The sequence below is a fragment of the Triturus cristatus genome, chromosome 9, assembly GCF_964204655.1.
Source record: "Triturus cristatus chromosome 9, aTriCri1.1, whole genome shotgun sequence".
In the NCBI taxonomy this organism is placed as follows: domain Eukaryota; kingdom Metazoa; phylum Chordata; class Amphibia; order Caudata; family Salamandridae; genus Triturus; species Triturus cristatus.
Genome location: NC_140592.1, coordinates 126,148,346 through 126,169,942, shown reverse-complemented (window position 1 = coordinate 126,169,942; position 21,597 = coordinate 126,148,346).

The following is a 21,597-nucleotide window of genomic DNA, read 5'->3' as shown; positions in this document are numbered from 1 at the left end:
AAGAAAAGAGAGTGAAATAGCATACCATGTGCGGGAAAAAACGATATCACAAGTGGTGCATGAACCTTAGGGAACAAACCAAAGTGAGAGTGCATGAATATAATCAAAAGGTATGTGAGGTTGAAGACGTCGTTGAAATGACGTGCCCGGATTTAAATACGGGAAATTTATAGAAAAGAGTGCAAATATCGAATGCTCAGTGACTACGAGTAAATGAACGTGTAACGCTTAAACACATGGTGCTAACGCCGCATGATAAAACATACCTCGGTGAAAAGTTTAACGAAGACGATCAGCGTTTCCCCGCATGCAAAAGCAATCAGCGTGTCTGTATGAAACGGACCTCGGAAGGTGTAATGGGTTGTAGAAAGTGAAAAGGGGAATTACTGATATGGGAGCCTAATGTAGCGGCCATTTTAGAATGGTAAGTGGCGATGTCAATGTGTAATAGATTGTAGAAAGTGAAAAGGGAATAGCTGATATAGAAGCCTAATGTAATAGTCATTTAGAGAGTAGCGATGTCGGGGTGTAATGGATTGTAGAAAGTGAAAAGACAATTACTGATATAGGAGCCTGAAATAGCGGCCATTATAGAATGGTAAGTGGCGATGTCAATATGTAAAGTAATCAAACCAGATGAAAGCAACCTATGATGATTGCTATTGTTGTGTGGTTACATACATCAAAACAAAATATCAGACATGGATAATCGAATGAAAAAACGAGAAGAAAGTTGAGCCTGAGGTAGTGATGAACTGTAGGAGATAAAACGAGATAATGAATGAGACAAGGGTTAACAGAAAAAGAAAAAGAAAAAGCAAGAGCCATAAGTGAGATAAAATAGAGAAAAGTCTGTGGATAATATCCAGAATAGAACGTCTATTCTGGATATTATCCACAGACTTTTCTCTATTTTATCTCACTTACGGCACTTATGTGTCGACCTAAACAGGTCGACACATCTCTCCTTTTTCATATTTTTATAGGACTGCTCCTGATGAAGGGTAGAACCATACCCGAAATGCATTGAGGATTACCTTTACGTCCTTGGTCCTAGTGAATTATCTTCTTTTGCAACTTGTAAATCTCATGACTTTAATGAAGATTGAAACACAGATGAATTATCTACAATAAACATTTGAGTTGTAAACCACAACGTAAACCTTGATCAGTTTTTTGCAACTTCGTTGCCCATTTTGGCAGTGCTATAAGGGGGACACCACTCAACGTTGATTGGTGCATCTGTCACATGTTCATCACGCCCTGGTTTAGGGACGTTCTCCTCTTCAGCACGCCTCAACTTTCTAAAATTACCAATTCAGCCTTTGGTGTGCGTGGTTTCAAAACATTTTTCAATCCTATGGCCCCAATTTTTTTAGCTACAGCGACAGGAATAGAGTCGCCTGCACAAAAGGATGTCCAACCAAGGGACCTATTTACTGGGAAGACGACTATTCAGTCGCAGAAGACTCTATCATGCTTCCTGGAAATTACAGATCTATTCCCCTCGGGCGATGTCCCGCTTAACCGAGAGAGAATAACAAATCTACTTCAAAAGATACATCCGCTACAGTCTCTATCAAGAAATGAAATAAAATTAGTAATTTTCCCAGAAAGATCTAAAACCACGACGGCTGTCATAGAATTTTGGTCTCCAGTGATACCAGGAATAATATTAAAAGAAAGTGAGATTCTACATAAATATGGATTTGACGTGGTACTTGTAACAAATAACAAAACCCAAAGATATGATAAACCCGAGGAAATTAATAAATCGAAAATCAGTTATCTGTTTCAAAGGCAAAGTGGCATAAATAACCCTTCAAATTTCTTTAAAGAAAACATATCCGTCTCGATTATGGCATGTTATTTAATTAAACTTTTAGAGCGCAAAGGTTACCCTGAGGTGTCCTGGCGCTATGCACTGCCTCCTGGTTATCAGGAGAAATTATGTCATTGGGTAAACAGTCATGTTTTTAGCCCCCCTATAAAAGAGAGGAGATCTGCTGAATTCATCAAGTGGAACGGCAGATCATTTCAGGCCTTAGATGCGCAGGTGATGAAACTACTACCTCCTCAACTGGCTTTTTTAAATGTAGGAACTAGGACTTGTTTTGCTCCTGTGGACCGAAGAGTGCTTCCAGGAACATACCATTTGAATCTTTGCCTCAGATGTTCGGCACCTATTCCATTGAGTGCTTTAAAGGCCGTACAGAGAGCCTTAAAGCGTACCCTTTGTTTCACAGGGAGCCAGTGTAGTTGTATTAGAGACAAATTTAGGTGTCCCTGTCAACAACCTGGCCACCACATTTTGCACGATCTGAAGCCTGTTAACGTGCTGTTTTTGGGCGTTCAGATAGAAGCTGTTGCAATAATCCAGACGTGCGATAACAAGTGCCGTGATCACCATCCTGAGACTTCCTTCTGGAAGATGAAGCTTTATTTTTCTTATATTTCTAAGTATCAGAAAACAGGTTGACACCACCGTGCTTATGTGGTCACTAAACGTAAGTTTGTTATCCAGTAACACCCCCAGATGTTTTGCTTTCCCGGTGGGAGCAGGGTAAATACCCAAATCTTCTGGCCACCAGTCTGGTGTCCATAAGTGTGGGTTATTCCGAATATGGTGACCTCTGTTTTGCTTGAATTTAGTTTCAAGCAGTTGGTCGACATACACCCTGAAATGACATTCATACAATCGTGAAAGCGTGCCCCACTTTCCTTTTCCTCCCCATCTCTAAGAGATAACACAATTTGAGTGTCGTCCGCATAGGAGATGAGTTGGAAGCCAAAGGATCTTTTCAAACCTGCCAGAGTTATCACAAACACATTAAAAAGTGTTGGGCTTAACTGTGAGCCCTGAGGCACCCCACAAGGAAGGGAATACGGCTTTGACTTGTTGTCCAGATCGACTGTTTGTGTTCTTTCAGATAGAAAGGACTGCAGGAGGTTCCAAGCAGCACCTTGTAGTACTGCGTCAGTCAGATGGTCTATCAGAACTTCATGATGGACCGTGTCAAAGGCCGCTGACAAATCTAGCATAATCAGTATTGCCTTGCCTCCACAGTCCCTTAGGAATGGAGAAAGGAGAAGCTGAAACAAAAATACACAAAAGAAGGAAATTACAACCAATGAAAATAAATGGGCATGGATGGTTGAGAACCTAAACAGTAACAAACAGGGTCTGGAAAAAAAACGCCCTTTTTAACAAAGGTTTGACCATTTCTTCCTGGAATATAGCAGGAAAAACTCAGGAGAAATTAAATAAATTACGGAAGACCGACCAGGGATTGTGGTCTTACAGGAAAGTTGGCCAATAACAACTTTTGACCACCTTGATTATTTTGTGTATGACATTCCATCAGAACCTTCGGTTGGGGTCACGCAATACTAAAAAACAAAGACTTTTATTGGGATCTGGAAATCATCCCAAAGCGTTCGATGAACATTGAATGTATTAAGGTCAAATTTGGGATCGACCCTATGGAAACCTTAAATGTCCTTCTAATTTTTAACGTTTATATTCTCCCAGGTTCGAAAATTAATGCACTTGCAATAGAAATATTTGAGGTAATAGAAAAGGTGGTAGAAGGACAAGGTTTTCCCTCAGTTTTCCTAACAGGTGGCTTTAATGGGAAAATATCCAATGACTTATTAGAAAAATGGGTTAATGGCTAACAAGAGGAAGCCTTTACAATCCCAATTCCACAATTTCCCACAGGAAGTAAAACAGATAAAAGAGGGAAAATTCAATTATCCTCACTTCCAGTGCTGAACGGAGTAATATTAAATGGCAGTATAGAAGGTAATATTCCGGCATCCTGCACAAGAAAAGACAATTTTAATACTTCAGTTCTCGAATATATGATTCGTAGCCAAGATTTGTTTGGATCAGTCTCACACTTTAATATTAATTTTGTTTTAGGAAATGACCACGCAATATTACACTTAACAACAGTGTTATATGACTGAAACCTACATCTCCAGGGCACATCATGTATTTACAAAGTACAATAGCACTCCCCAGCACACGTGTGCTGGGGAGTGCTATTGTATTCTGTTGGCTCAGGCCTATTTTGGGGAGGTTGGTGATTCTCCCTACCTTGCAGCACCGTCATTGGAACAAAGTCACATCCTGATATTTTGCTGCGCTATTCTTCTTAGTGGAGCCTTTCTTAGCTAAACAGAATACCACTTTCCGGATTTTCTTTATTTACAAAGTACAGTACTGGTGAACCAGGTCAAGGGAGGCTGATATGGAATTTGAGAACACTTAACAAAATTACTTCCAAATGCAGCTTTACAGTCATTATGCACACACAGAGCAGCTTGTTGCCTTCCCTTACTATCGCCCGATCCAAAAACAATGTGAAAACCTGTGTCAAAGGGCTCCCCCCTTCTGTTGTCCATGTCTCCCCCAACTACCCATCCGCCCTATCTCCATTGTCCATGCTGCCCCCCACCCGCCATCACAAAAACAAGCATTGCAATGCAATAGGTTTCACATTTACATGAGTTTGAGCTATTCACATTACAAATAACAATGGGCCCAATTCACAGAAGTAATCTGAGACAAAATCCTAAACGTACTACTTTTAGTATTCACAGAAGGCATTTAGTAGTAGTAAAGTTAGGATTTTGTCTTAAGTTTGTCTTAAGTCTGTCCTAAATTTGTCTTAAGTTTGTCTTAAGTCTGTCTTAAGTCTGTCTTAAGTCTGTCCTAAGTTTGTCTTAAGTTTGTCTTAAGTCTGTCTTAAGTCTGTCTTAAGTCAAACTTAAGACAAAATCCTAACTTTACTACTACTAAATGCCTTCTGTGAATACCAAATGTAGTAAGTTTAGGATTTTGTCTCAGATTAGTTCTGTGAATCGGCCCCAAAGCCTTTTATTTTTGTTTTCGTTTTTAAAACTTAAATAAAAGGCATTGCCATTTACAATACCAATAGCTTAAACTTGCGTAAATGCGAGACCTATTGCATTGCAAATGCTTGTTTTCCTTGTGGGTTGGATGTGCTTTCTGAATTTTGCATTGATGTACAGAGTATCTGTAGTGTTTTATAGGAGGTGTGAGATGTCAATATATTCGGCATGTATTGCTCGAGAGAGGAGTGGTTGCACTCCACAGTGGCCATAATGGAGAAATGGTGGGGCAGATTTATGAGGCCCTTGCGCCTCATTTACGCCGCCGTTGCGTCACTTTTGTGACGCAGCGGCGGCGCAAATCCTGCGCCATGCTGCGGGGTATTTACAACGTGACGCATCTGGGAGATGCGTCACGTTGTAAAGCCCTGCGCCAGCAGTAGGCGTACCTGTGCAGGGGGGGTCGTTCCGTCGCAGGAACGCCTCCTAAAAGTGTCTGAGTGAAATCTACAAGATTTCAGTCAGTCACTTTTGAGCCCATGCTGCGTCAAAACCCTGCGCCTGCTTGGGGGGCGTGGCTTGCGCGCCGCGACGATATGGCGGTTTGCGTTTGCGCTCCGTGCTGAGCTGGAGCCCACGGAGGAATAGCGGTTGTTTTCGGCGGCCCCGGTCATCGCGGATATCGGCCGCATGGATAAGAACATGTCACGGATGTCTGGGAGAGGGTTTCCTGCTTTCTGAGGCTGCTGGAACTCGCACTTTGGTTCCTGTTTGACGGCGCTCGGTGGTTTCGCGAGCGGCCGCCATTTTGTCTCTTCAGGTGCGGTGAGAGCTTTCTCCTCAGCGCGATGTTGACATTGCCACAGAAGGGCCAGGAATGCAGTTAAACAGATTCTGGTGACGTTTTTTTTTTCTTTTTTTTTTTTACTTCCTCAACTCATATTGCTTTTTCTTCTCTGCCTGCTGCCTTACTGCCTATTTTTGTTTCATCTTTGCGTTTTTTGCTAAGATATCGTCTGTCAGGAACTCCGTCAAGGACATTTAGTGGGGTTTCTTTGACTAATGCTTTCCGGCCTTTGGGTCATCCCTGACTGGTAGGACCCCTTTTGATACCTGCAAGGTGGGATATTTTTGTGAGGTGGCTCCCTTCCCTGTCCCTGGAATCTGCCTTTAGTATTTCTCTGCTCTCTTGCTAAGAGTGCGCTATCCATTTTTGCTCGTTCCCTTTTGACATATTGAGGTTTTCCTTCCTCACTTGGCATTACCTTCTCGTAATTTGTCTGGAGTGGTGTTCTGTACTCCTGCTGAGGTGGTGTGCTCTATGGCCGCGAATATGGGCCCGTCTTCAAATGCTAAAGACGCAAAGGAATCTAAAGCGTCTCTTAAAAGGGCCAAACAGCTATCTCCTACACCTGAATCTCCGCAAAAAGACCCTAGTCCCACTCTTGAGACTATCCTGACGCGCCTTAATGAGGTCTATGAAATTGCGCAGTCTACCAAGACCAACACAGATTTATTGCAAGTGGAAGTGTTAGCTATCAGGAATGATTTCAAGGCCTTGTCTCTTCGTGTTTCGGACACGGAAGCACGTATTAGTGGCGCAGAGGATTCCATGCAAAAGCAGTCCAGATCTCTCTCACAACTTGAGCGATCAATGGTTGCTTTGCGGAAGGATCTCACTGAGCAAGAAGATCGTAACCGCAGATCTAACCTGCGCATTTTTGGGCTTCCTGAAGATGTTGAGAAGGATGCGTCTTCTATGATTGATTTCCTCTATCAATGGATTCCTTCTACATTGCAAATTTCCTTCCAAAGAGATTTTGAGCTGGAACGTGCACATCGTGTTCCCACTTTTCGTTCTAAGTCTGCTACGCAACCTAGGGCGATAATTTTTAAGCCACTGCGTCATCAGCATACAGAACAAATTCTAGCTCATATGCGGAAGGTTAGAGTTGTTTCGTGGAATGGTCATCGCATCTCAATCTCTCAGGTCTTTGCCAGAGACACGGTCATAAGAAGGAAGGGTTTTCTTAATTTGCGGAAGCGTCTAACGGAGATGAATATCCCCTTTTCTTTTGCTGGCCCCTCAAAATTCCGCATTACTTTCAAAGGTCGCTCTAGAATCTTCGATGAACCTGCTGACTTGGTCTCGTTTTTGGATAATCAGATGGAGCTTCAGATGGAACTTCAAATGGAGGCCTCGCTTGATCCTGGTTCTGCTGGCACCTGAGGCGCTTATGCATACTGCTATGTGTTTTTCTTTGCCAGAATTATTGAGCTTAGTCTCTCTTAGTCCTGCACGGTGGTCTTAGTGTCCATTGTTTTTGTTGTGCTCCTGTCGGCTGTTGGTGGTCCCTCCATATCGGTATGGTGCATTGGTTTTTTTTTGTTGTTAGTTCTATTGTATGACCCTTTCAAGATTTTGTGGTATTGTTTCGTGTTGGTTTAACGTCACTTTTGCGCGGGTGCCATCCTTTTTACTCTCTTCCTTCCCAAATTGTCTTTCCGCATATTAGCTCCCGGTCCGTTTCTTATCCTAGTGTATGAGTTCTTATTTTCTATTGTTTTGGTTATGTGCATGATTTTCATCGTCTGTGGTTGTCTCATATTTGTGGAGTACGTTAGTGTTTATTAATGTATTGATTACATATTTGATTCATGGATGAGTATTTGTTGCTTATTAATTGCTATAGTTAGAGTTTTGTGTTTAGCTCTATGTCACTATTATAGCATTTATTGGTTTGTATCGTTATTATTATTAAGTGTCTTTCTCGAATAGGTCGGAATTTTTTAGCTGTTTTGTAATTGATAGGCCTATGTTTCTTCTCTTCCATGTTCCTATATTTAAGATATTCTCACCTCTCTCAGTTATATGGAGTGCAACGAGAAATATGTTTTTGTGGACAGTTATCTGTTAGCTTATTTATAGATTTTGCATTTTTATGGATAATCTCATTTATATTATGTATCTATCATAAGACTTTATTGTTTGATACATTAGTCTGTTACTATATGCCGCTCTCCCCTGTGTTTCACTTACTTTCTTCTGACTGGATTATTTAGTACTTTATTTATTATTGCTCTTTCTTTTTTTGTATCAGCTATTACTGTTTACATCTGTTTTTTCTCTCTTTTTGCTTTTTACACTTTTTATGATCCTGTTTAGGTGTTTCCTCTCTCTCAAATTTGATTATCATGTCGCCTGTATAGATTTATATGATGTACTGTTTCCAGAACGATAATTGATTCTTGTTCATATCCTTTAGACAGTTCTTCTTTTATAATAACGCATAATCTGTTCTGTTCTGTTTTTGGGCTATTTATGCTGATAGTTTCTATTCCTCATGTTGGGCTCTTTGCTCATTCCCATGTCCCCCCTTGTATGAATTCGGTCTTTTTCAGACCTTCCTTGTTGGCCCTTCTCTCCCTCTTTCTGTCTATCCTCTTCCTTTCTTCTTTCTCTCTTTTTTCCTTCTCTCTTTGGATTTCCTCCTGGGATTCTCCCGGTGTTGTGTTGATGGCTAGTGTCTGGAGGCGAGGTCTCTTGGAGGCTGTAGTTCATATATCATTTGTGCAATATCTTTTTCTTCTGCTATTAGATCTATGTCTGGATTGAATGTACTCTCCCTTAATGTCAAAGGGCTAAATCATCCAGTTAAAAGGTCGAAGATTCTAGATTATTGCAAATCTCTTTCTTCGGATCTCGTCCTTTTTCAGGAGACAAAGGTTTCTGTTAGGGAGGCGTTATTTCTGAAGAAAGAGTGGGTTTCTGATGTTGCTTGTTCGGATGCTAGTGGTAAAAGGAATGGAGTAATCACTTTAGTTTCTAAACATTCTGGTCTGTCTATCGTTTCCTCTGAACAGGATACAGAGGGACGCTGGTTACTATCTAAGGTGTCCGATGGTAATGCTGTTCTCTTTGTCATGAACATCTATGCCCCTAACAAGGATGATCCGGCTTTTTGGAAAACGATCACCAAAAAGCTAAATGACACACCTCATTCTGGCAATCTTATTGTTGGTGGTGACTTTAATTTACCAATGGACCCTATTTTGGATAGGAATTCTGCCTTTAACTTTCGTCCCCCTCAAGCACATAAACAATTGATTAATATGTGTTCTCTGACCCATCTTCAGGATGTTTGGCGTCTTCACAATCCCACTGGCAGTGATTTCTCCTTTTTTTCCTCCCCTCATTCGTCCTTCTCACGTATTGACTACCTTCTGGTTCACTCTTCTCTTGTTCAAGCTTCCTCATCTCCGCTTATTCACCCCATTTTAGTTTCAGATCATGCCGCGGTAACTTTCACACTTATGTCTTTTGCCCCTCGGGTAAGGTCTAGATCTTGGAGACTAAACACGGAAATTTTACATGATGTTTCCCAAGTTCGAGAGTTTTCTAATGATATTGAGACGTTTTTCCGTGAGAATGTTGGTTCAGTAAGCTCTCCTGTTGTTCTCTGGGACTCTTTTAAATGCACTTTTCGTGGTCAGGTCATTAAGTGTATGTCCAGGAGAAACGCTGCCATTAAAAAAGAACTCACGGATTTAGCGGATGAGATTAAATGCCAGGAAGATCTTTTTCGACAGTCTAAGGATAGGTCATGCTTACAATCTATTAAGAACTTAAAATATGCGTATAATACTATTGTCACTAAGAGAGCGCATATTGGTTTTCAGGCTCAGAAATCTAAGAGGCTGCTGTTAAAAAATCGTGCGGGCAAGACTCTTGCAGCTACATTAAAGTTTCAGGAATCTTCTAATAAATCCTCCCAAATCTCTTCTATTACTGACCATCTTGGTAAGAGAAAATTTCAGACTGAAGAAATTCTTGAGGTCTTTCGCGATTTCTATAATAATTTATATACCCCCTCTATGCAGGCGTCTTTTGAACAGTGCCAGGAGTTTTTGAAGACAGTACCGTTGAAAGCTATACCGGAGGATGATAATAATTCATTAAATGCCCCGATTACCTCTGATGAAATTACTTCCGCAATAAAAGCCACTCGTTCCGGTAAGGCTCCGGGCCCTGATGGGTACCCTATTTTGTTTTATAAGACCTTCTTATCTGTGATTGTTCCGAAACTTCAATCGGTCTTTGATGCGTTTGTCAAAGATGGTTCTGTGTCTGGCTCTGCTGCTGATGCTACTATTGTAGTAATCCCCAAAGAAGGAAAGGATCATTCAGACCCCAAGAATTTTCGTCCCATTTCCCTGCTTAACATGGAGGCTAAGATTTTTGCTAAAATCTTAGCTAGACGATTAGAATCCTTTATCCCTCAATTGGTTCATCCTTCCCAGACAGGTTTTGTAAAGGGTCGTCTTGCGCGTGATAATATCCGTACTTTTTGTCATATTCTAGGTGCTGCTAAGCGATCCAATCTTCCGGCGGCGGCCTTGGCCCTTGATGCTGAAAAGGCCTTTGATAAGGTTTCCTGGCCTTTTTTACGAGCTGTTTTATGTGCACATAATCTTGGTGATTCCTTTATCCGTATGGTTATGTCTCTTTACTCCCGACCTAGGGCTAATATAAGAGTGAATGGGGCTACCTCGTCTTTTTTTCACCTTTGCCAGGGTACTAGACAAGGGTGTCCTTTGTCTCCTCTTTTATTTTTGTTGTCCATTGATCCTCTTCTCCGACTGATTGACGTACATCCAGACATTATGGGATTTTCTTTTGGTTCCCATCAGTTAAAAGTAGCTGCCTATGCCGATGACGTTCTCATTTTTTCAGATGATGTTGTGCGTGCCATCCCGGCTATTTCTGAGATCATTTCCACCTTCTCAAAGGTTTCAGGTTATACACTGAACAGAGATAAGACAGAAATGTTCCCCTTAAATGCTTACTGCTTCTCCTCTCATATGGGTTCGGCGGGTTTTAAGTGGCAATCTAAGCAACTAAAGTATCTGGGTATTTATTTTTGTTCCACCCTCTATGCGACGGTTACTTATAATGAATCTCAAACTATTCTTAAAGTGCGGCATCTTTTAGAAAATTGGTCTCCGAAGCATATCTCCTGGTGGGGTCGGCTCCAAACTCTTAAAATGATGATAACACCTATTATTAATTTTGTCTCTTCTATGCTTCCAGTCAAGCTCTCTGATGCCTTCTTTCATGATCTTGATTTAATTACTTCCAAATTCTTGTGGAATAATAAAAGGGCTAGAATTGCCTATAAATTTTTGAGGAAACCTTATGAGTTGGGGGGATGTAATCTTCCTGATTGGGGGAAATATCAATCTGCTTTTCTAGCCTCTCAAGGTGCGCTCTGGTTTTCCCCTCCCCTTATGCATGTTCCAGCTTGGTTGCTAATAGAACAGGAATTGGCCTCTCCTCTTCCAACTGCCTCTTTCTTAACCACAAATACTCTTTTCATTCCATTTTCTAGATCTATTATTTTGGATACTGTTGCTGCAATTCGTAAAATTGATATGAGAGTGGCGATTCCGTTGCATAAAACTAGATGGTCATCCATTTGGCGCAATTCCAAAATTAAGATTAATATTGATCCGGAATTGATGTCTTATTGGTCGGGGAAAGGTATCTCGCTTGTTAAACATTTGTATGATTCCAAAAATGAACCTCTTCCTTTCTCTACCCTGGCCCAGCAATTTTCTTTATCTAATATAGATTTTTACACTTTTCTTAAGATAAAAGTAGCACTTGCTAGATTACAGCTTCAGCCTTCTTCCCCTATGATTATGCTTTTTCACTTATGGATTAAGTCTGGTCATGTTGCATCTAAGATTTATAAATTTTTGTCGTCCTCGTCACTTCCTACCCAAACTGTTGCACAGCAAAAATGGCTACATCATTTTGATCATAGTGTTACCGATCATATCTCTTCAGACACATGGCAAGATATTGGTGAGCTTTCTCTTCGTAACAAAATCGCCCCCTCACTAATGCAATCTAAGTTTTTCTCTATTAATCTTCTTCACTGGACTCCCACTCGTTTACACGCGCTAAATCTTAAGGACGATGATCGATGTTGGAGTTGTGGGCTAGCACCTGGTGATTTCCAACATATGTTCTTTGACTGCTCTCTTCTCCAACCATTTTGGGGTCTAGTTCACAAACATCTCATGCTTATCTTTGATATTCAGTTTCAACTCTCTTTTCCACTAATTCTTCTTGGTCCGTTGGCTGCCTCGGTCCCGTTGCCCTTAGATGCCATGGAATTACAATTATTGGATCTTTTACTATCTATAGCAGTCAAGGTAATTCTCATGGAGTGGAAATCTTTTTCTTCAGTCTCTTATCATACTTGGTGGGCATGGGTTTCTTTTCTGCGTAGTGCTCATACGTCAGTTGATCATGCTCACCTTTCTCCGTCTATATCTAATGATGTGTGGCTGACTCTAGATACGTATATGCAAAGAGCCTCAGAGGGTTTGGTGGCTCAATACCCGTTTGATGTGCCTGGTTAATGATGGTGTTGTTGTTGGGTGAATCCTTTGGAAATCCTTCTCTCTTTTCTCATCTTGTCTTTCTGCTTTCTTCTTTCTTTTTCTATCTTTGCTTTCTTTCCTTTCTTTCCCTTCATCCCTAAGTTAATATATGATGATGATACTTTTGATAAATACGACTCCTGATTATCCATTGATTCTTCCTTATTCAATGCATTCCTCTGATACTTCCAAATTAATGAACTTTGTAAGGTTTTTTTCAGTTTTAACTTTCATTTTACCAGGTTGAATGTCTTTTAGCTGATATCATTTGTATCATTCTTGATTGTATTCTATGCTTGGTTTTACTCCCTTAAAATAATAAATTCTTTTGAAATAAAAAAAAAACCCTGCGCCTGCTTGAAGCAGGCGTAAGGATTGACGCAGCATTGTGAAGATAGGTCCCCCCAAAGCATTGCTGGAGCTGCGTCGCGCTTGCGACGCAACTCCAGCAATGCGCCACTTTTACGGCACAGATGCATCACGCATCTGTGCCGTTTTTGCCCCATGGTGCGCCGCATTGTAAATGCGGCGCATCCATGGTGGCGGAGCTGTGGCGCACAATAACTGGCGCATCCCTGCTGATATGCAGGGATGCGCCAGTTATTATAAATCTGCCCCGGTGATGGTGGACAGAATGAGAAGGGCGATTTGGAATAAATATCGAACACAGGTGAGACAATCAGAATGATAATGGTAAACTAAAAGATGCTACAAAGATATGAGAGCGAAGCGAGTATTCAAAGACTGATAATGCAAAGTGTGAGATCTAATAGTCCTAAAATATAGGAGCTTGAAAATGAGAGAGAATGCTACAGGAAGAAAAAAAATAGCTACCCATAAATGAGTGTGGAATTGAAGGCATTTACGTGCTGGGTAGAAACCAATCATGCTACAGAAGCCAGGATTATCACAGAGATGCTGAATGTTGCTTTTATTGGTGTTAGCGAGATTTATTGGAGTCATATTCGGGAGCCGAGAGCATCCATGACCCCAGTAAACCTCTCAGGGCGACAGAGCCTGTGTTCGCGACTGGCTGCGCCTCCTGCCCCAAGGAGAGTTGAGGAAACCGAGATAATGGGATATTCTGCAGAGCAGCGAGTCGGAATTACAAACAAGCCACAAAAACAACGTGAAACCCAGAGAGAGCCTAGCCCGCCACCCCCACGCCCCGAAACAAAGAGCGGCTCGCTGAAAGGATCGGCAGACAAAGGCGTCCGACAATAGCAGGACAGGTGGAAGTCTCTTAGGACCTGGCAGACAAAGAACCCACACAAAAGGCCGAGAGGACGAAAAAAGCCACAGTCAAAGCCCAGAACTCCTGCCCCAAATCCAACCTCGACGAAATCAGAAACCTGAACACGTACAGCCCCAGGGGCAGGAAGGACGCCAGGTAGCAAACATCAAAGTCACTGACATTAAATAAGGAAGCACACTCAAGGTGGGCAAACAAAGGCATAGGCGACAGAAAATAATGTTTACAGGAGGACACTTAAACAGCACGCTTACAGCCAGTCATCTGCCCTAGGGGCACCAACCTGACCCCTCCGGCCACCCACCTCGAGAATGATTGGCCATTCCGAGCAGAAGGCCGGACACAAGGCACGTAAATCACAGAATTGTTGTTTGAATTGGTTATGCTGCGGGTACCTGCAAGTAAAAAAAAAACAACGTAAAGTTTCCAAACCCAAGCCACGCTTGTCTGTGTGCAGATGTTTTACACTTTTTAAGTTACTAAAAGCTGTTCCTCAAGGAAGTTATACATAGCTACCTAACGGCGAACTGAATATGCACCTGATTTAATGCTTACACTACATTCCTGGATTTAGTGTTGATTCAGACGGCCATTGTGTCTTGATCCGACACAAGCACATTGTTTTCTTATGAATGTATTTATGCACATCCTGTCTACGATATTACCAGGCAGTACCTGACAGTTCAACACACACCGGATTATTGACTATATAACCTGTACTATTGTGTATAGACCCGCCACAACTCAGACTCGGTACTTTCATATTTTTGTCAAACTGGCCTTTACTGTTTAGTGCTTTGTCACCCTGTAGGGTTTAGCAAAGCGAAAGCACAAACAAGTAAATGATTTCATGAATTAATGCATAAAAATGTCACTTCAGACCCTCATTTGCGTAGTGAGTTGGCTTCTGATGACTCATTGTATGCAGATCCTTCCATTTCAGAGGTAAAAACTTACAGATGATTATAGCTGGTCACGTAATCCCCTGTCCCTGATCTCTCAAGGTGCAGGGAAGGGTGCAGAGGAACATTCAAGGCACACAAAGGACATTGACAGCATTAAGAACCTGATATTGCTTAGCTTATTCATGGCACTGACAAACCCACACATTTTTATACAACCGATTGTAGTAGGGAATATCAGATCCGAATATAGACTGGTCACAATATTATGACTAGAACATTGAGGAACAAACTGTTGAACAGACAAAAGTGCACAGAATCAGATAAGGATTTACTATTGTTGACTCCACATCTACATTTCTTGAAAGAAAAAAAAATATATATACTTATGTATATATTCTATTTCCTAACTATAACATCCCCGTAAAATTTGGTTTTCTCAGTGAACTTCTAAGTTTTTTTTATTGTTATTCCCTAACCATAAAGTCCCTGTAATCACCTTTGTTTTTGTGTGAATTTCTAAGGTTTTTAAAACAATATTGTCTAACTTACATCTGTTTTTATTAAAAAATCTATGTTCGGAATATACCGTTCCTGTAACCTTTGGATTATTAAGTGAAATTTTATGTTTAAAAAAATTCTATTTCCTAGCTATAATGCAACTATAACCTTTGGTTTTTTTCAGTGAATTTCAATGTTTTTTTTACTGTTTGATCCAAACTGCCACCTGTCACCTTTGAGAGTGGGTGTGTGAGTTGCTGTGTGGGTCTGTGAGTGGGTTTGTGAGTGCCTCTTTTAGTGGCCATCTGAGTGTCTGTGTGGGTCTATGAGTGGGTGTGTGAGTGCCTGTGTGAATGGGTGTGTGAGTGCCTGTATGTGTCTCTGAGTGCCTGTGTGGGTCTGTGAATGCCTGCATGGGTATCTGAGTGGGTGTGTAAGTGCCTGTGGGGGCCTGTGAGTGTCTGTATTGGTCTGTGGGTGGCTCTATGAGTGAATGAATGCTAGTGTGAGTGTTGTATTGGTAAGTGAGTGGGTGTGTAAGTGGCTATATGGGTGGGTGATTTGATTGTGTAGGTGGCTGTATGAGTGAGTTAGTTTGTGTGTATGAGTCACTGAATTGGTTTGTGAATGGGTATGTGAGTTGTTGTGTGTGTGTGTGTGTGGATGTATGGGAAGTTGTATGGGGTTGTGAGTGGGTGTGTGAGTGGTTCTGTGGGCGATGTCATCAGTGATGTAATTTGAGATGTCACCAGTAATGTCACTGACCATGTCATGAGTGATGTAATGTATGAGGTCATAAGCAGTGCATAGTGTGGCATATGTTATAGTTAGCTCAAGTAACTATAACAGCTGAATGTCAATGGTTTGTATGAGTGAAATCTGAGCCTAAGTATAATGTCCCTGTAACCTCAGAGTTTTCAAAGCATTTCTAGGGTTTTAAAAAAATACATTTCCTATCCATGATGTCCCTGTAACCTTCTGTATTTTCAATGAATTTCTACCGTTTTAAAACTTTTTTATCCTTACTGTTACTTTTCACCTTTGAGAGTGGGTGTGTGAGTGGCGGTGTGGGTCTGTGAGTTTCTCTGTGACTGCCTGTGTGAGTGGCTGCGTGATTGTCTGTGTGGGTCTGTGAGTGGGTGTGTGAGCACCTTCATGAGTGTGTGTGTGAGTGCCTGTGTGTGTCTGTGAGTGGGTCTGTGCGTGCCTGTGTGGGTCTGTGAGTGCCTGTGTGAGTGTCTGAGCAGGTATGTGAGTGCCGGTGTGGGTTTGTCAATGGACCTGTCAGGCATCTGTGAGTGCCTGTGTGAGGGCTGTGTGATTGTTTGTGTGGGTCTGTGAGTGGGTGTGTGAGCACCTTCATGAGTGTGTGTGTGAGTGCCTGTGTGTGTCTGTGAGTGTGTTTGTGCATGCCTGTGATGGTCTGTGAGTGCCTGTGCGAGTGTCTGAGCAGGTGTGTGAGTGCCTGTGTGGGTTTGTGAATGGTCCTGTCAGTGCCTGTATGGGCATTTGTATACTTAGGGTATTTAAAAGGGAGAACCATAGACTCTGCTCTCACCAGGAGATGTTGAGAATGACACCACTCATCACAGTCACTGCACATCAGATTGTTCTCTAATGGATCAACAGTGACATCACCTCCATTAAGGATTTAATATAATTTTTAATATGAGAGGACACACACTTGCTTTGCCTTCGCCAAGCCCAAGAAGTTAGGATTGTTGGTGCTTTACTGAAGTGGGGCTTCAACTTGGGCACCTGCTGTGTTTATATTTGTAAGTGCTTTCCGTTGAGGTTTAATTTCTGTGAAATCAGTAACAGGACCAGAATCGAACTTCATTTTTTCAAAAAGGAGTCCCCAGTTTTTCTGCAAACGTTGACCCAACTGGAGTACTTTCATTTGGTTAATTAGTAAGTGCTACCTCATTGGGTAAATGTCTTGTACATATTTTACCCTGAAGCTGCGTGAAGGACCACGAGGTGTGCATGTAATTCGGCAATGTGATTGTCCTTTGTGTCTTCATCCACAAATCTGTGATAACATGAATCCTCATCTAGAGAAGACTACGAGACTACAAAGAGGTGAATTTCCTCCAAACAGCACTGCTTCCCCTTAACTAAATAATGGAGGTGTGTCTTTGTTTGGTGGAGATGTTCTCGTATTCCTCTGCACCAAAATTGGTGGGAAATGCACTTGAGGGGCCTTTTGTTAAGCTGTCCATCAATGTGGAAAAAGGTGGGAAAACCTTTGCATACTACTGAGGAAAACAGGGTGGGGCCAAACGGATTGTAGTTGATTTGGGGAATTTTCATACTCAGGGTAAATAAAAGGGAGAATTATGGACTCAGGAGATGTTGAGAACGAAACCACTCATTACAGTCACCTCAGATCAGATTTTGCTCCAATAGATCAACAATGCAGACACCTACATTAAGGATTTCAGATTGTTTTTAACGTGGAATAGGAGAAGAAACACATTTGCTATGCCTTCCCCAAGCCCAAAAAGTTGACCTTTTGTGGGTAACACTAAGCGAGTGGATTGCCCTGGGGCCCAGTCTAAATTCAATGGGGGTGGTAGATAACGCAGCCCTCCTCCTGAGCCGATTTCAGCCCTGGGAACCCCATCCCCTGGGGCCCAGCCATGTCTCCCTGGATGCCCAAAGCCCACCCAGGAGACCCAGTGTGCTATGGGACTACGGGGGAGCTTCAAGGCCTCCGCTCATAGTCAGCTCCATGCCTCATGTGGGAGCCAGCATTTCTCCTGCATGCAGGGACCTGCTAGAAATGCAGCTCCCTGTGTGCAGGAGCAATTATTTCATCTGTTTCCCTGCTCGCATAGCAGTGGGCAGGGAAAGAGAAGAAACCTCTGCTTCCTGCAAGTGGCGCAGTTTGACAGTACACTCACACATCCACTTTGAAACCCACTGAAGTACTTACACACCCACTGACAGACCCGCTCAGACACTCTCACACCCACTCAGTGACCCACTCAGACACCCACACACCCACTCATAGAACCACTCTCACACTGATGCATCCATTAACAGACTCCCTCAGACACTCACCCACCCACTGGCAGACACACTCAGATGCTAATGCATCCACTCAAAGACCCACTCGGACACTCTCACACCTACTCAGAGACACACTCATACACAAACTCTGAGACCCACTCAGACACTCCACCACACCCTCACAGACTTCTCAGACAATAATGCACTCACTCACAGATCCAGAGAGATACTCACACACCCACTCACAAACCCACTCAGACACTGACATACGTGCTCAAAGTCCCTCTCAGTCACCCTTACACCCACTTACAAACCTACTCATAGACTCATGCACCCATTCAAAAACCCACTCATGCAGACATTCACAGATCCACTCAGACACTCCCACACCCACACTGATACCCACTCATAGAGCCACTCACACATTCAATCTGAAATTTACAGTTTACTTAAAATATTTTTTTTAACACTTAGAAATTCCATAAGAAATCAAAGGTTACAGTGATGGTATAGATAGGAACCAGCATAAAAAAAATTCAGAAAGTCACTGAAAAAAACAAAGGTTACAAGGACGATTTAGTTAGGAAATATAATTTAGAAACGTTACTAATTCACTGAAAAAAACAAAGGTTACAGGGACATTATAGTTAGTCTCAGATTGTACATGCACCAAACCATAAAAATTCAGCAGTTATAGTTACCTGAGCTAACATCACTGATGACATCTCAAATGGCATCACTGATAACACCTCTGGTGACATCATCCACAGAACAACCCACACACCCACACAACCACTCACACACCCAGACAACCACTCACACACCCACTCACACAACCACACAATTATTCACACACCCACTAACAGATCCATACAGCCGTTCACTCACCCACTCAGACACCTATACTGCTACTGAGACACCCACTCACACTTTTATATATATTTCTAAAGCGCAACGGTTACCTGAAGTTGTCCTGGCGCTGGCTACTACCCACTGAGCACAGATTATTATGGAGATACTATATGTTAAAAAGCCAGGTTATTTGTCCCTTCCTAAATGCCATGAGGTCAATGGCATTTCTAGGATGGATGGTAAGGTCATTCCAGCCCCTTGCAGCACTGGTGATAAAGCTTCTCCCTCCCCACATGGCTTTTTTAATGGGGGGGTACTGTCACCATCTTTGCTCTTAGGGAAACCGCTGATTCAGATATTCTGGACCAAGGACGACACATAGACATTAAAAAGAGTAGGGCTAAGGGATGACCCCTGCGGTACTCCACATGGTAGGGAAAAAGGTTTGGATAACAACATTTCCAAGGACACAATTTGCCTTCTGTCAGTTAGGAAGACTTTTAGTAGCTTCCAGGCTTTGCCCTGAACCCTGCATGCTGACAAACTATCCATCAAAAGGTCAAGATGGACCATATCGAAGGCCACAGAGAGATCCAACATAATCAGTGCTGCCTTGCCTCCCTGATCCAGGGCTATCTCTGATTTCTTCTGTAGATTTTATGAGTGCTGACTCTGTGCTATGTCCTTCTCTGTATCCATATTGAGTGGGATCCAGAGTATGATTTTCATGTAAAAAGGCACTGAGCTGTGAATTCATTGCTTTCTCTACCAATTTTTGCCGGCAGTGGAAGGCGGGAAACTGGTCGGAAATTGGTGGGATCCTTATAATCTAAATTGTGCTTTTGCAGCAATGGACGTATTGAAACTAGCTGGATACAGACAGTCCCACAGCCAATCAGATTACATATGTTAGAAATAGTATCACTCTTACTAGTACTGAAAGAATAGTACAGAAAGAATAGTATTTTAACTTATGCAGGTGTTTAGTATATATCTTTTGTATGCAATAGCTTAGTATATGTCTTTTAGGTCTCAGAAACGTTTATGAAACACTTACACTCACTGTATGATGTAATAAGACTTGATGAATCTACTGTAATACCTACTGAGGCCCAAAAAGGCTATCACTTCTGACTGGGTCTTGGGGGGGTTCCCAATTCAAATTTGTCTCAATCTTGGCCTGGAGGGACAGCACCTTGCCACCTGCCACTTGGTGACCCAAGTAGACTACAAATCCCTGCCCTATCTTGCACTCACTGGCCTTGATAGTCATGCCTGCCCTCTGCAGACCTTGTAGCACTTCCTTGAGGTGACACAGGTGGTCCTCCCAGCTGGAGCTGAAGACTGCAATGTCGTCTAAGTAGGCAGCACTGAAGTTCTCCAACCCATCCAGAAACTGGTTTACCAACCTCGGAATGTTGCAGGGGCATTCTTTAACTTTAAGGGCATGACCTGGAACTGGAAGTGTCCTTCTCGTGTGGAGAACACAAACTTCTCTTGTGCCCCATCAGTCAAGGCAACTTGCCAATACCCAGACATTAGGTCAAACGTGCTGAGGAACTTACCAGCTCCAAGCCAATCAATGAGCACATCAGCTCTGGGGATGGGGTGTGCAGTAGTCTTAGTGACTGCATTGAGCCCACAGTATTCCACTCAGAACTGAAGTTCAGGTATGACACCTGGAGGGGCAGCCTTGGGTACCTTCACCACTGGTCTGGATCAAGTGCTGTTGGAGGCCTCAACAACCACTAAAGCCAATGTCTTTGAATCTTCCTCCTTAATGTTGGCCCTCACTTTGACGGTCAACCTGTACATTTTATTTTTCACAGATGGGCTTTTCCTAGTGTCAATATCATGGTTGCAGCATGTAGTGAGCCCTTGGGTAAGTGAGAAGAGAGAGGCAACCTGTCACAACAACTGGCAGCAATCTCTCTGTTGATCTAAGGTCAGTGTGGGGGAGACCCACCACTGACCCTTCATACTCCACCAAGGAGGCCAGGGAGAGGTTTACTCTCCTCTTCCACCCCATCATCAGTTACCAAAAGCATGGTAATCTCAGACGTCACAAAGTGGGGCTTGAGGCAGTTCTCATGTGAGGGTTCCTAGGAGGTTTGAGGTCCACCAGGTAAATAACATCAGTCTTGTGCTTTTTTTTACCACATAGGGCCCAGACCAGTGGTCTTACAGAGCACAGGTCTCCACGTCCTCCATTACCCATACTTTTTGGCCCCGCTGAAACTAATCCAAGTGGCATTCTGGTCCTACAAGTGCTTCATGTCCTCTTTACTGGTTTGTAGATTCTCCTGGGTGAGCTTCGGGAAGTTGGATGTTTGGTTGAAAAGGGCTAGCATGCAGCTGACTACATCCGGGAGGGGTTCTCCCAGCAGTTTGCTCCCAGTTCTCATTTACCAACCCAAGACGCCCTCCCACAGGTTGCCCATACAAAATTTTAAAGGGGCTAAAACCAACCCCCTTCTGCAGCACCTCCCTGTATGCAAGCAAAAGGCATGGTAGGAGGATGTCCCACATATACCTCAATGTTTTTGACAGACCCATAATCATGTCTCTCAGGGTCCAGTTGAATCTCTCACCCAAGCCATTGGTCTGGGGTTGGTAAGGAGTGGGGAACTTGTAATGTCATTCCACACTCTTTCCACATGGCCTCATATAGTTAGACATGAAGTTGATACACTCATCAGATACCACTTCCTTGGAGAACCCCACATGGGTAACCATCAACAGGCATAGTCACTATCATCAGAG